The 11,605-nt window shown below is 48.7% G+C and overlaps 1 pseudogene; it reads right to left on the bottom strand.

Annotated features, from left to right (window-relative positions):
- Positions 1 to 1,573: 1,573 nt before the first annotated feature.
- LOC121499239 lies at positions 1,574 to 1,674 on the bottom strand (annotated as a pseudogene).
- Between the last annotated feature and the right edge of the window lie 9,931 nt (positions 1,675 to 11,605).

An 11,605-nucleotide genomic window follows, 5' to 3' on the forward strand; every position in this document is an offset into this window, starting at 1 on the left:
CTCTCTCTCTCTCTCTCTCTGTATGACTATCATAAATAAATAAAAATTAAAAAAAAATAAAGTCATGCTACTCAAAATGTGGTTTGCTGACTAGCAATGTCACCTGGGAACTTGCTAAAATGCGAATTCTCAGGCCAAGCCCAAGACCTACTAAATCAAAATTTCTAGGAGCAGGACCCAGAAGTCTGTCTTTTCATATAGTCTGGGAAGCACTGATCAGAGCAGCTTGCCCAAGGGTCCTCTCACTCTCTATGGGAATGCAACATAGTTTGTACCGTTGATTTGGGCTCAGACCTTGTACAATACTAGTAAGATGGTGACGATTTTATTTCCTGCCCAGATAGAAAGGACAACCCTAAATATTACGGTTTTACTGCCTTCTTGGCTACAAACCAGTTTTGCATCTGATTTTGGAATCTTACCTCAGCTCTCCTTGCTTCCCCCACTGACGACAGAAGTCCTATTTTCTCATTTTCTCTTCTGATCCAGCATTGCCATCCTCCTGGTTCCCTCATTAATGAACTAAATAAAACTCTGACATGTGCTTACTTATCTATATGAAAATCAGGTTTTTAATATTTTGGGAATTACACTTTGACAGAAGGATAACTGAGAGAAGACAGGCCCCATGTCTTCTTCAGACTCCTGGCTGACTACTGTCACAACACTCTGTCTCCATCTATTTATTACAAACAACAGAAGCCGATCCAAATTAGCATAAATAAGAAGGAATTCATTAGAAGCCCGGAAGGGTCTCATGGGACTCAGTTCTGGGAAAGATAGCCAGGCCTCACACTCCCCCACTCCAAATGCTCTCTCTGGTTAGGAGCACCACTCTCTGGCTTCATTAAAGATTGGTTTCCCTGTTTACTTATCAGCCTGAACGTGGCTAAAAACAGATCTCGTTGATCTTCCAGCCCCAGGATCTGACTTGTCCCTGACAAACCAATAAATCAACTAGATTTGGGTACTTGCTCACTTGCTGGGGGAGGGGAAGGACCACTCACCAGGAGCTGAGGTTAGAGTAGATATTCTAAGAAGCACCGATGGGCAAGCGTGGCAGATTTACCTTTGACATTCTGCCCCTTAATAAGACTGCTTTAGAGAATCAGGACAGAGAGATGATGAAAGGGGTGTTCTTTCCAGGGCTCCCTGCCTTAGACTTGAAAGTGGTCTTGAGACCAATTTAATCCAAACTATCCCTGAGGCCTAGCAGATGGGAAAGCCCTTCGGCTTCTGCAAAGGGCAGAGTTAAGGCTGAAGAAAGAGAGGATGATTTTTAATTAAAACTCTTTGAAATGGAACCTAATAAAAAACATAATTTTTAGGGGTTATACACTTAGTTAATTGATCATTGAGAAAATCATGCATTTTTAGCCAAAATACTTATAACAAATCTCTGAATTTCATCGCCTTAGTACAAGTTTATTTTCCACCCACAGTGGTATAAACATAAGCAGGTAACCCTGATCAGTGGGTAATAGTTCTTTACTTTGATTAGGTCTTTAAAATTTATCATTAGTAATGCTTTGTGCATATTTTGTTAAATTTACAGATATTGGAGGATTTTGATACTAGTTTAGGAATATTTTTACGTGTCATCCTTGCGCAGGGGCCATGCTAATCTTCTCTGTATCGTTCCAATTTTAGTATATGTGCTGCCAAAGTGAGCACAGGAATCATATTTTTAAAAAGAATACATTTTCTAATCATTTCTTGCCAGTATTTGGAAATATAATTTGTTTTCTTAGATTGATCTTGGCATATTTATCTAACAATCAGGCTAAATCCACTTAGTCACTTAATAATTGATAGGTACATTCTTTTGTATTTTCTACATGATCATATTGTCAGAATACCTTTATTTCTAATTCTTATGCCTTTGTCATCTGGAGGATAGTCAGATAATAATTATGGTAGAACATTAGTGAATTAAGTATTCTTCTTAAGAAGTTAAAAAAGAGGAGCGAAATAAACTCAAAGAAAGTAGAAGGAAACAACAAAGATTAACGCAGGAAATGAACACATAATAAAGAAGATCCACAAAGCAAAAGTTTTGTTTTTAAGACTAATAAAATTGACATACTCTGCAAGATTAATAAAAGAGAGAGAGAGGAGGGCGTGATCCTGGAGTCCCAGGATCAAGTCCCACGTTGGGCTCCCTGCGTGGATCCTGCTTCTCCCTCTGCTTGGGTCTCGGCCTCTCTCTCTCTCTGTGTCTCTCATGAATAAATAAGTGAAATCTTTAAAAAGAGAGAAAGAGAAAGAGGAGACACAAGTTAACGATAGTAACTGATTTTCTAATGTAAATGTAAAAATCGTGTAATGTAAAAATGTAAAAAACATAATTGGATATATTAAAAAGAAAATACCATCTTTTGAACAACTTAATGCCAACGAATTGAAAAAAAAATTAGATAAAATTGAAAAATCCTAGAAAAATATAAAACACCAAAACTGATTCAAGAGGAAATAGAAAATGTAAATAGTTCCATAATCAATAAAAATAGTCAAATAACAGGAAATATCCCTACAAAAAAATAATCCAGCTCCAGGCAGTTTTGCTAAGTGATATCAAACATTCAAGGAACAAAAAGTTCAGTTTTATAAAAATTATTCCAGAACATGCGAATGTAACCTGTCTTAATACCAAACTTGACAAGGATGGTACAAGAAATGCAAATTAATTAATCCAATACCATTTATGAACATAGGTACATTCTACACAAAAATATTAGCAGACTTAACTCAGCAATGTGAAATTTAATAATATATCATGAATAAGCTGTAATTATCCACAAAATGTGAAGTTCTAACATTAGAAAGTTAATTACTATGATTCACTATGCCTCTTCCAGGAGGATACAGAGGTCACAAGGAGCGCAAAGGTCATAAAGCTTCAAGGGCCCCTCACAGGGTCACCAGCTCTATGTTCCCATGACTGTGTTTGTAAAAATATTTTAAATGGTGTTTTAGCCACAATAAATTAAGACCACTGTCTTTTGCCTGTCATCTTGGGTAGGTGACTTCATCACGGCTGTGAACTCCGTGGGATCCTGCTGAGAGGACAGAGGTTAACGAGGACGTACCCGAGCGGGGTTTAGTGGGATGTACGTGGTTTCCAGCCCCCTGAACCTATAGTTGGGCTGGTGTTAGCTCCCCCCCTGCAAAGGACTTCCTGGAAGTCTCCCACTCACTGTGCTGACGCAGTGAAGTGACATGGGGTGCAGGGCCGGAGGCGCTGCCGTTCTGCATGAGGCCCCAGCACCCACTCTGGAACTAGGAGGAGCTCAAGAGACGCAAGGCTCCAAGCGTACCCAGTGCAAGGCTGCGAAGCATTCTTTGAATCACGGATGGATAAAACTGTAGTTGGAGAATTCTGTGCTAATCATCTTCATCAGAAGGGAAGTTCTCTGCTGTCAGAAACGTACTTGGGAAGGTAGCGTGGACACGGATAAACACCCCTTACAGTCTTTCATATTATGATGGAAAGTCTCAAAAAATAGAATTTAACCTGAATTCTTGCGTGTCCTACAAATGCTGAGCCCATCCTTAATGTGAAGTTGTGTCTTCTGCACGCATATCAGATCGTGCTTTTGTGCATCTGATCTATCCGGTTCTGAGGAAGCCTGATGGTTGCAGAGGAAACAGCACGCAAGCAGCAGCCCGATGAGACGTGTTTCCTTGAACAAAAGCCCGACCCAGATTTGTCTCTGATTCACTGTGCAGCATAAGAGTAATTTATTGTACAAGCATGCAGCTCAATACAATAACTTATGAAGCTGAAAGTAACTTTTCTATACCATTAATAAATAATGAGAAAAAATATTTTTTTGCTAAAACGCTGAATTTTTTTTCTCTTTAGAAAAGATTACACAATTGTTATTGTATGAAGAGTTAATCAGAGCATATGGAGCCCAAGACTGTGTGGGAAGGGTCTTGCCCTTCCTGTCTTTAAAACTTGATTTCTTCAGGACGCCTGGGGGGCTCAGTGGTTGAGCATCTGTCTTAGGCTCAGGTCATGACCCCGAGGTCCTGGGATCGAGTCCTGCGTCGGGCTCCCTGCCTGGAGCCTGCTTCTCCCTCTGCCTGTGTCTCTGCCTCTCTCTGTGTCTCATGAATAAATAAATAAAGTCTTTAAACAAAACAAAACCAATTTGATTTCTCTTTAGTGAAATGAGGAGTTTGGATTAAACAGATTCTAAAGCTCACCTTCACTTGAAGACTTTATGAACGTGCATTGCAGAGTCAGCCCAAACCTGAATATTATTTATGAATAATATTGTCACCACCGAGCTGTTCCTGTTCCCCAGGAATTTATGGCCCGGTGAGCTAGGATCGGCCCTTGGTTTGTTGTGACAGGGCCACGTTTGCTGGGAGCTCTGTTCCTTCGTTCCCAGGCCGAATCCTGGGCCCAAGGAGCCCCATTTCTGACTGCTGAAGTTTGGAGACTGTGCCTGAGCATGTTGTCGTGAGGACGCTGCTCCATTCCAGCAGGAGTTACTGGGCCTCTGGTTAAGTTGCCATCGTCGTCTCCGTGATCCTCCGACAGGTCCTGCCCGTGGGCCCTGTGACGGGAGGTACCCCTGCCTGGCAGTCTGGGCCGTGACGCCATGATGCCATGACTTTGCTTTCATGGACCCTAACGTCTAATAGGATACCCTGTTTGATGTCTGATTGCTCTGAGGGGCCGGTCTAGGATGCTAGCGGTGACTTCTGCCGAAGGGATGATGCTTATTGTCACGTGGGACATTGGCGTGACAGTGCTCTGCAGTTCTTTTTGCTAAGGAACCATTGTCCATATAAATGTCAAAAGCAAAATTTCCGTCAACCAGCTAACATTCATTCTATAATAGAATAATGGCAGTGTGTGCTTCCGTGGACACTTCTATTCTTATTTCCGTGCCTAAGTTAACCAATGGCTGTTTCTGTTCATTATTCCTCTGCTGGTTTGATTTGCATCCCCTCTTTTCCCGACTTTAGGGTTTGAGTTCGATTTCTGAATTCAATGGGGGGATTCTGGCCGTGTCAAATGGCAGGTTTTGAACCTGGCAAGATCATAATTGTGTTTGGGTTCGATTCTGATTTCCAAAGATAACTTAAGGAGGTGTCAACAGCCCTTCATAAGGTCAGTTGCATAAGCAGGTAATTAGTTTGAGAACGGAGTGTCAACATGGATAAAAGCTGCTAATTTGGTGATTTTTAAAGCTGTTTGAGCTGAGGCAGACACCTCTTAAATAAGACTCTTGTCTGCTATGGCTGTTTTTGAAGATTACACGCGAGTCAGTTAGATGATTCATCCACTAATCCCCTCAATAAATATTTGCTAAGGCACAGGGCGAGAAGCCGCTGACCACCTCACAGAGATGCTGCAGCTGTGCGGACCGAGGGTTAGCACGAAGAAGATGCAAGTTACGGGTCACCTTGACCCAGAAGAGGAAGCCCTGCCTCTGGAGTTCCGCTCTGAGGATGGGATGCCGATAGATGGTGTTGATCTACGCTGGCTTGGCAGACGCTTAATGGCGCAAGAGGAAAAAAAAGAAAAAAAAGAAAATGGCTCAACACCAGTATGGTCCTTTGGAGATCCAGAAACATCAACTCTATTTAAGGAAGAAAGTAGTCATTTGGTTGCTGCTGCAGAGGACTAAGTCACAAAACCAAAAAAAAAAAAAAAAAAAAAAGAAAATTACATGGAGCAAAAGGTCACGTCATGTGTAAGTCTCTTCAGATGGGTAAACCATCGCTCCACAGTTGGGTCAAATTACTAGCATTGATGCAAGCACAGTTCTAGAACATGCCACTAATTCAGTCACTGAAACACTCAAGCAATAGCTTTCACTGGCGCTCTGTGCTCGGCCTTGCTGGGTGCTGAAGACTCAGAGAGGAATAAGCCGCACAGAGGCCGGTGTAAGGGGCCGGTAGGTGAACCAGCACTATGGGACAGCTGGGAAAGCCCAATGGCCGAGTACTCGAAGGTGCCGGGTGCAGGGGTGAGGCCGTGGCGAGGAGGGACGCGAGGAGAGAGCGCATGGCTAACGCCGTTGACAGCCTATCCCTCAGCCATGTCCCCGCTCATCCTTGCCGATAGGAACTTGCCTAAGAAGAGGAAGAATGCATTCAAAGAAGAGGGGCTCCCCCGCCCCTCCAGTCACACATAAACCATAGCAATGCTTCTCCTTTGCCAAGGATTTCTCCAGGGGGAGCGAGGAGCCTAGACCCCCCTAATGGGCCCAGTGGGAGAGTCTGCTGGGAGGGATTTCCCTCTCTGATAAAAGAAGATGTCCTGGGGGGGGGGTGCGGGGGGAAGCTGTTATTTTTTTCCATCTTTGGAAGTGGTTTCGTGTGGATCTGATGTTCGCAGTCGAGGCCTGCGGTGTGAGACCACGTGGGGAAAGCCGAGGCACGGAGGAGGCCGCCGACGGTGCGGACATTGGCAGGCTGCTGAGTTAGCTGGCTCAGGAGCTGCCTGGGGTGCACGGCCTGCCAGGAGGATTCCAAGCCTCTGCGTCTTACGATCTTAAATCTCTAGCTTGAAGCTGAAAGCATCCCGACTGGTACCTGGTACTAGAGGCTTCCTGCAGGGGGTTCTGAGCAGAGTCCTGAAGAATGCATGAGACGTCACCAGACAAAGAGGTGGGTCTGGGAGGGACGCTGGGCTGCCAGCGGGGCCTCATATGGGGAAGCACGAGCGCTTCAGTAGGGCTGCTGCAAGACGTGGGGCGGGAGAGAAATGCGGGACCTCGTGGGCCACCAGCCAAACCGCAGTGTGTCCTGACACAACCTGGGGCACCCAGGGTGGCTCTTGGATTTGTGTTTTATAGCGAGGTACAGGTTAGGGGGTTTGGGACGAAACAGAGGGCGCTTGGGATAGTCCAGATGAGAGACGGGGTGGTGGGGCAGGGACTGCAGAGCAGGCTGCGCAGCTCCGCAGGACTCAATGCCGGGGTAAACGTGGGCGGGGGGCGGGGGGACCCAGGGAGCGGAAAGGCCAACTGGTGGGTGTCTAGGCAGGCAGAGGTTTAGGACCGAGGCCGCGTGCTCTGTGGAGGGCTCTCACCTGGACAGATCGGGGGTCCTCAGCAGAGGGATGCCACCGAGCCCTCATGGCGGGCACACTGTGTGCAGACTGAGCCGAGATGCTTCTCTGGAAACACCCGCACCGGAGAAGCAAAAAGGAGGAAAAGGTAAGGAAAGTGGGACAAAGGAGGCAAAGAGGCACCAACCAGAGAACAGGGGTGACGATGGGACACTGGAAGCCGGGGGAAGGTCGCTTCAAGAGAAGAGAAGGGGCAAGAGTGTCAGGATCTGGAGAAATGCCAAGTGAGGTGGTCCCTGAGAAAACCCAGGGGGTCTTAGGGAATGGAACTCACTCCCAGGGGGAGGGGACGGTAGGTGGGGGCTTGTGCCACGGCCGGGGACACGGAAGGCGACGGCGCGGGGACCCGTGTGGGTTGTGAGCTCTCAACCTGGCCGTGCTGCGCCAGTCTGCAGGTCTCAGTCCCTGGGAATGTGGTTTAATGGGTGTGTGGCTGTGCCAGCCGGGGCTGGGGGCTGGGGGCCGGGGCCGAGGAGTGGGGGGCATTAGCGTCCCCAGTGATTCTATGGTGCATCACATTAGAGATGGCCTCTCCCGAGGATGCTGGGAAGCAGGAGCAGCGGCTTGGAGATGCCGCCTCCCCAGGGAGGAGGAGGCCGGGCCGCGCCCTGAAGGCCCGGGTGGGTGTCGGAAGAAGAGGCCCCGGGCGTGAGGACGGTGTGTGCTTTGGAGGAGACGAGGAGGTGGAGGGAGACTCGTCTTCTTCCAGTTTTTCTCTTGGGTCTCAAGGGCCGAGGAGCTCGTCTGCGCGATGACCTGCCCGACGACTGTTCTCCGGCGTGCCAGCGTCCCCACCACACTACCTGCCCGAGTGCTCGGCCTTCCGTGGCATCTCTTGCTTTCTTTGGGGTTGTTTGAACTTGTTGGTCTGTCTCCTGTTTGATGAGGGCATCAAATTTTGTCTGTTTTTTTTTTTTTTTAAAGTAGGCTCCATACCCAGCATTGAACTCCTGACCCCGAGATCAAGAAGTGAGCTGAGATCAAGACTCAGATGCTTGCCCAACTGAGCCACCCAGGTGCTCCAGACTTTAATTCTCTGATGTGCCTGCAGCCCCTACATTGGCATCAGCCCACCACGACCACCTACAGGATGAAGGGATGGACGTTCACGTTGTGCCTGAGCTGGTATTCCAGATGGGCTCCTGGCTCCACAATCCCTCAGAGCTGCCCCTCCCGGTCTAGAGCTTAACCATCACATGCTCCATTGTGAAGCCAGGTGTGTACACCTTTTTGATACTCTGGACTCCATAAGGAAGGGGTTTTGTCCAATCATCCTCGGTTCCCATCGTCACCCTGAGCCCATAAGGGCATGTGTTCATTCAAAAAAACACAGGCTGAGGATTGCTAGCTCTGTGCTAGGCCCTTTAGGTACCATTTTAAGTAAGATCCAGTTTCTTATCTCAAGGGTTTACCATCCAGGTAGGAGGCGGACCTACAGGCAAATAATAAACAAGCGAGCAAGTGCCAAGGTGGGATCTGTGCAAAGGACGTGAGGGGGGCCGGGTGCAGGTGGCTGGGAGGCTGGTCGGGGAAGTGTCCTCAGAGGGGCTCCCGCTGGAGTAGGGAGGTGGGGGCATGCGGCTGGCAGGCACGGCTGGCGGGGGGAAGGGTGGTGGTGCTGGTAGGAGAAGGGCATTGGGCAGAGGGGAGAGCGTGCCCGTGAATACAAGGGGGCATGCGACGGTGGGGGTGGAGCCACAGCTGACGTGGAAAATACACCCACGATTTACCATAATCAGAGCTGGGGACTCACACTTCACTCTGGAGGCTGAAGGCAGAGAGTCGAGCCCTTCCCGCCTGCGGACGGAGGGAGCCCGGGCCCAGGGCACAGAGCCCACCGGGAGGTCCCCGCCCTGAAGCTGGGCTCTGCTTCCTTTGTTCTTTGCAGTTGATCACGGTGGTGGCAAAGGTCTCATTTTTCTCCACCCTAAATCCCGCATCTGTTGCCTGAGACTGATTGGTATGATTATGCCCTTGTTTTAATATTGATCTGCTTTTATGGCACGAGATACTTTCAAATGATAAAACTTGCTTTTTTTGAGATAAAAAAAAAACCGGTAGGAAAGGAAATGGACTATAGTGTCTATAGAAGGATGGAGGAAATAAACATTTTGGGATAAACATGGCCATTTTCAGTCTATTGCGATCTCTTGGGGGCATTTGTGTCCAAAAGGCAACTCTGTACGCAGAATGAGCAGAAAACGTGTGGGCTGTAAATATGGAATGCTTCAGGAAAGACGTTCTTCTTTTAAAATGATCAAATTCAGAAGAAAGAGAATCGAAACTAAACCCCATCCCTAATTTGTGCTAAGAACCATGTGGCCAAGGTGTGCAATTTATAAGTGAAGTTATCGTTGGCTTCTTCCACCATCATGCCATCATGATTGGCTTCCTCAACAAAAGAAGAGCCACTTCCCCAGGAGTACCTCCTCCCTCCAGCCTCCGTCCTGTTTAATTGGTTTTGCTCTGTTTTTTCCTGCGGGAAGAAATGGAAAAGAGGTTGTGGGATGGCCCAGGAGAAGCACAGCCCCCCAGACTTCTCCCTCTTTAAACAGAAGCAAACAAGCAGAAGGTGTCTCAACATTTTGTTTTAAATGTTGTAAGTTGGATCAAGTCATTTACCTCCCTTCGCGGTGGCACCTACGCCAGAGAAAAGTATGTCGTGTATTTCTTGCCAGGGAGGGGGAAAAAAAAAGTCTTCAAGGGCTTGATAATGCGGTGGGTCAGAAGCACATGGACGTAAGCGGTAGGCGTCGAAAGCCTCCATGAAAATCCTGCTGTGATCATGATGCAGGGCCCGCCATTCTGCTGTTGGGCCTAGAATTGCTGTGCGATCTGTTGTCCTGGGAAAAGATACGGAGATATGCCAACATTGCGGATTATTCTGATGGAGGGGTGATGCCCACCTCGGTTGTTAGCGGCTGGACGGCAGAGCTGCCTTACGCTTCCCAGGACACCCGCTTGGTTTAAGCACAATCTCTACACATGGCAGGCGTCTCATGAGCATGCGTGGAGAGCTGGGTCTACGCGTGGTCAACCCCTGGCACCATAAGAGGATGGTTCACTCATCAAACAAGTCTTCAGCTAAGAACACTGGAGCGCGTGGTTGAGACGTGCTTGTTCCGAAGAAGGAAAGTCGGGTTGACCTGGGTACCCAGGGGCACCTGAGGCAGAGGAGGGAGCGGGATGCCTGGGACCCAGGGCACTTGCACTAGAGATGTAATGTCAACCACCTCTGTCATTTGGAAATTTCTAGTAGCCCCATTGGAAGACGTAGAAGCAACAGGTAGAGTTGATTTTGATGTATTTAGCCCAGCATATTAGAGATCATCGTTTGAACGGGTAATCGGAATAAAAATGATTAGTGAGATATTTTACTTTCATTCTCATGCCGAGTCTTCAAAATCCAGTGTGTGTTTTAATCTGACAGCAAATGGCAGCGCAGAAGGGCTGAGTTCCAAGTGTCGAGCCGCCGCGCGTGGCTCGGGTCCCGCAGAGCGCCCGGAGGGCCGGGTGCAGAGGGGCAGCAGGGAGGGGGCATGCAGCGGGGGGCGCAGGGCCCAGGGACAGGAGGAGGGGCAGCAGCAGGCCGGGGAGGGGCGGTTCCCTCAAGGCCTCTCCTTCAGGGTCTTCAAGTGAATTCATCCAACCCGAATTCCCCTGGTTGAATAAGTCTAAGGAAGGACTAGACAACACCGAAAGGATCGCCTCTTCTCTTCTGGAAGGGCGACCATCCGCTTGCCTGGGCTGGGGGGCAGGGGCACACGACGGCCGGGCGCTCGCTTCCCGAGGGGTGGACATCGCAGCATTCCTCCTCCTCGTCAGGACCCAGGCAACACGCCCCATCCGACGTGTATTTCTCTCCCGGGGAATCGATTGAAACTCAGACATTTTGGGACTGCTTTTCTACTACACCCCTTCGGACCCTGCCTTGGGAGCTCCCCACGCTGAGGCCTGGGAAGTCAGAGATGAGGCTCTTGCCGGCCTGCCCTATTCTAGAAGAAGTTTTCCACCTTCACTCGCTTCACCCCACCTCACTGGTTCTGGGAGCGGCGCAGTCCAACCTGGGAGGCACAGCTCCATCAGACCCACAGCCCGAGGCCTGCACCTCATCTGTTTTTTGGTTCCGCTTTGCTTCTTTGTAAGAGGCCTCCTCTCCATTGGGTCTTTCCATGGGTTTCCCGGTCACGTTCTTTCCCATCACGGGCCAGTATCTGCATCTTTACCCACAAGGATGGTTCCACCTACAAACCCACCCGCTAATTCACCCACGGACCTTCCCCTCTCAGTATGTCCACAATCACCATCACCACCCGGCGGATGGGCAACCACCTCCTGCCCGTCGTGTGTCTGGTCGCTCTTACTAGGGACTCTTTCCGAGAGTTGGAAGAGGACGGCTCTCGATGCTTTCCAAACCTGGGATCCCTGAGCAGGCACGGGGAGGGCTGGCTCTTCCTCCTAATCTTCTCTTTGTGAGCGCCTAGGTCTGGGCGTGTCTTATTATTCCCT

The sequence above is a fragment of the Vulpes lagopus genome, chromosome 9 (assembly GCF_018345385.1).
Source record: "Vulpes lagopus strain Blue_001 chromosome 9, ASM1834538v1, whole genome shotgun sequence".
NCBI classification, from domain to species: Eukaryota; Metazoa; Chordata; class Mammalia; order Carnivora; family Canidae; genus Vulpes; species Vulpes lagopus.